Here is a 5,000-nt window from a genome sequence, read left to right as displayed (position 1 = left end):
TTGGCAGTAATTCACGTTCAAAATTAAAAAAAATACGAAAAAGCACGCAATTTATTATTCGTACATTGCTGTAGTTTCTTACATTTGGCTGTAATTCACGTTGAATATTGAAAAATTTACGAAAAAGCACTATCTTCACTATTTCATACTGAGAAAATCTACAAAACAGTTTAAGAACAAGGCATTAACAAAGGACACGAGGAAGCCATATAACCAGTATTTATAAATAGATTCCTTACAATGCGCGAGTGAACTTTGATACTGAATGCATATCAAATATCTTAATATAGTTTTCATTTTTTATATATTCAAATTTTAAAGTCTTCTTTCTGTATGTAAAAACATGAAATATGTAATGAAATATAAGCATTTTTGTTCAAGAATTGATGTTTAATTATTTTCAATTTTGAAATAAATAACAAGATTTTATACGCTTTTTTTAAGCAGCAATATTTCAATTCATTTTCATTTAAATTTGAAGGAATTCTTTTCTCCATAAGTATAAGAATTACTGATTTTTTTTACATAATTTTAGCCTACTTTTTCTTTATTTTGAAAGAAACACAACTAATTAATGGTTTAGGAAATTTACATTTTTTTTTGAGCAAAAACATAAAACATATATCGACTATTTAACTAAGATTTGAAATATTTCCAGCAATATTTGTTCGGTTTTTGGAATTGATTGATTTTGATTTGAACAGTTTATGGTTAATAAAATTACATATTTCATAAATAATAGATTTATAGTGAAACCTTGCTTAACGAGCACCTCGAGTTGTAAGAAAAATGACTTGTTTAGCGAGCAACGTTTCGCATAACGAGTGACATCGTCACATCATCATACTATATGTTTCACTTTACGAGTAATAATTCGGAAATTTTGGAATGGATTAAACTCGTTAAGCGAGGTTCCACTGTATTTTGTTGAATAACTAATTTGAATTTCATTCGTTGCAACAAAAATAAATATAAATAACTTTGTTAAATACAGTGGAAATGCACTCATAATAATAATAATAGAAAAATAAATTTATTGCGTAACAGTAATGGGTGGGATCGATGCGTGGGACGAAGTGGAGAGCGTTTAATTAATTTACCTCGTGTAAATTTATTTTGCAGCGCATTTGCGTTTCCAAAATTTATTTTTTATTTCTGTATTCCTTTCCTCCGTTTATTTGCCGTAACCGATTTATTTGCATTATTGTATTTAATTTCAGTGCTCCCAATTTATGAATATATTTGCACGTGTTATGTTACGTAAACATATCGAATGTTTATATATGATTCCCTTTCGGAAAAAATTATAAAATATAAAAAAAAATAGGAAATTGTTGTGGACAAATTAATAAATTGCTAAATGTTGATACTTCAAAAAGATATCTATTGTGGACAAATTAGTAAATTACTTAAAAGTGTCTTTTCAAAGATATATCTGACAAAACATAACTAAACTAAAGAAATGATGTTAAATGATTGTGGACAGATTAGCAAATCGCTGAAAAGTGTCTTTTCAGGGAAATATCTGAGAAAAACATATCTAAACTAAAGAAATGATGTGAACAGATTAGCAAATTGCTGAAAAGTGTCTTTTTAGAAAAATATCTGAAAGAGACATATCTGAACTAAAGAAATGATATGAAATTGTTGTGAACAAATTAACAAATTTCAAAGATATATCTGAAAAAACAGAAGTAAACTAAATAAATGATATGAAATTCTTGTGAACAAATTAACAAATTGCTGAAAAGTATCTTTTCAGATATATATCTGAAAAAAAAAACATAACTAAACTAAAGAAATGATGTTAAATGATTGTGGACAGATTAGCAAATCGCTGAAAAGTGTCTTTTCAGGGAAATATCTGAGAAAAACATATCTAAACTAAAGAAATGATGTGAACAGATTAGCAAATTGCTGAAAAGTGTCTTTTTAGAAAAATATCTGAAAGAGACATATCTGAACTAAAGAAATGATATGAAATTCTTGTGAACAAATTAACAAATTGCTGAAAAGATCTTTTCAAAGATATACTGAAAAAACATAACTAAACTAAAGAAATGATGTTAAATATTGTGGAAGATTAGCAAATCGCTAAAAGTGTCTTTTTAGAAAAATATCTGAAAAGACATATCTGAACTAAAGAAATGATATGAAATTCTTGTGAACAAATTAACAAATTGCTGAAAAGTGTCTTTTCAAAGATATATCTGAAAAAAACATAACTAAACTAAAGAAATGATGTGAAATTATTGTGGAAGATTAGCAAATCGCTGAAAAGTGTCTTTTTAGAAAAATATCTGAAAAAGACATATCTGAACTAAAGAAATGATATGAAATTCTTGTGAACAAATTAACAAATTGCTGAAAAGAGTCTTTTCAAAGATATAGCTGAAAAAACATAACTAAACTAAAGAAATGATGTTAAATGATTGTGGATAGATTAGCAAATCGCTAAAAAGTGTCTTTTTAGAAAAATATCTGAAAGAGACATATCTGAACTAAAGAAATAATATGAAATTATTGTGAACAAATTGCTGAAAAGTGTCATTTCATATCTGAAAAAAACATAACTAAACTAAAGAAATGACGTCTGAAAAAGACATATCTGAACTAAAGAAATGATCTGAAATGATTGTGAACAAATTACCAAATTACTGAAATGTGTCTTTTCAGAGAAAAATCTGAAAAAAATATTAAGAAACGACAAAAGCAAATAAGAAATTATTATGTAAAAATTAGCAAATTGATGAAAGATGCCTTTTTCAAAGATATATCTGAGAAAACATATCTACACTGAGGAAATTATGTGAAATTATTGTTGAAGAAAAAAGAAATACTATTCAACAAAAAAATAGGAAATGATGATGTCTTTCAAGAAAATTATCTGAAAAAACATATCTAAACTAAAGAAATCATGTGAAATTCTTGTAAACAAATTAGTAAATTGCTGAAATATATTACGAATCTACAAAAATAATGTAGGAAATTATTGTTGAAATAATAGCTAATTAATGGAATTTGTCTTTTTAAAGATATATCTGAAAAAGCATATCAAAACTAAGGAAATGATGTAAAATTCTTGTGAACAAATTAGCAAATTGCCGAAATGTGTCTTTTCTGAGAAATATCTAAAGACAATATTGAGAAACGACAAAAACATAGAGGAAAAAATTAGCAAATTGAACAAAGATGTTTTTTCAAAGATATATCTGAGAAAACTTATTTAAACTAAAGCAATCATGTGAAATTCTTGTGAACAAATTAGCAAATTAGAAATTAGCAAATTTTTGAAAAAAAAAATAAAACGACAACAAAATATAGTAAATTAGCAATTAATAACACCAATCAATAAAGTGAAATGAAATCCAAATATTCTGTGAACGAAATTGCAAATTTTCAGCCAACATTTTGTTAAATTTTTGTTTTATTATTTCGACTACCAAAATTTTCAGTTTTTTATTTTCATATTATTCCCAGCGTGTCTCTGCAATAGCAATCCGCAAATTGTTTAGTCGTCATGTTTGTTTAGTTTATTACAATTCTGTACAAAAAAAAATAATTCACACCCAAGAGAAATTTTCCAAATGAAAAAATATTTTTTTGTATTTATTTCCATCGCTTCCTATTTTTTTATAATGCGTTGATCGAACGTAAATATTGTTATATTTCTGTACACAAATTTAATTTAACAATAACAGTTTTATCTAGATGTAAATTTAAAAAAAAATCTTTTATGAAATTAGCTACAAAAGGCGAGTTATTAAATAAATTTAATAAATACTAAGAATTGATTATAAATACATTGGATGTTGTAAAAAAATGTGTAAAGAGTAAAAGAAAAATTGAAAATGGATGTAGGTCTGTTGCGTAATTAGAAGAGTACGTGAGTTCGTTAATTGTGTTTGGATTAAAGTTAGTATTGATGTTAGCTAAGAAGAAGGAAGGAAGAAAAAAAAAAGAAGTAGGGAATAGTTGGAAGTGCTGTCGAGTCGAACAATAATTATTCCAGTCATGTGAAGAAGTTTCGTCGGGAGTAAATTACACACGCATTCGGCCACTAATTGAATAACAATGGATTTTTCCCTCTCCGTATCGACGAAGAAGACCGCGCTGTCACGCAGAAGTTTTCCACGTTTATTTATTATGCGCGTATAATGGGTTTCGGTAAATTAATGAGCGTGTTTCGGTATACGAACAATGGATGAAGCTGAATGGGGAGAATAGCCACGAAAGGATCGTCCTACATTCTCTCTAATTTTTTTTTTTTTGCACTCTAAAGCAAACTTTGGGTATGATCTAGATGTGGTATACTATGTAGCTATGATGCTCTTTCCTCGTTGCATGTTTTGCATTATGTGCATCCAAAAGTGCGGAAGGGAGAGGAAATCGTGTATGTCCAATATTTCGCTGCAGCAACATGGAATTATCAGCCGAACTAATATTGCACGAATAACACCGGCCACAACTTTTAATTGAATTCAAAAACTGGGCTTCCTCCGATGTTTGCGCATTTCTGCACACAAACTCTGAATGAGAGAGAATAAAAAAACGCACACACATATTTGTATTTAAATATACATGTTCTCTCTGTTATCAAACTTTTAAATCTAGCTGCATAAAAACAAGAATAAAAAAAAATACACAACGCATCTGACCAACATCTCTTTCTTTTACTGCCAAATTTTACTATTATATAACGAAGCAACGTATACCAATTTTATTAGTTTACATTATATAAGAAAATATTAGAGAAATTCCTAACAATAACTTATTTTGTACTTTTAAAAGTGAATTTTTCATAATTTAAATTTTAATTTTGCTATATAATACAATAAAAATATGAAAAAAGTAAAGACTCTTGATATGTCTATAATTATATAAAAATTCAGCTATATTCCATAATAAATACAACAAAATCTATGAAGAAAGTATAGAAAAAACCTATACTTTTGTACTTATATTAATATATATGAAAGAATAAGCTTTATTCCTCAATT

Source organism: Nicrophorus vespilloides, unplaced genomic scaffold, assembly GCF_001412225.1.
Source record: "Nicrophorus vespilloides isolate i.1.1-1 unplaced genomic scaffold, Nicve_v1.0, whole genome shotgun sequence".
Taxonomy (NCBI): domain Eukaryota; kingdom Metazoa; phylum Arthropoda; class Insecta; order Coleoptera; family Silphidae; genus Nicrophorus; species Nicrophorus vespilloides.
Note: the sequence above shows the minus strand (reverse complement) of the source record.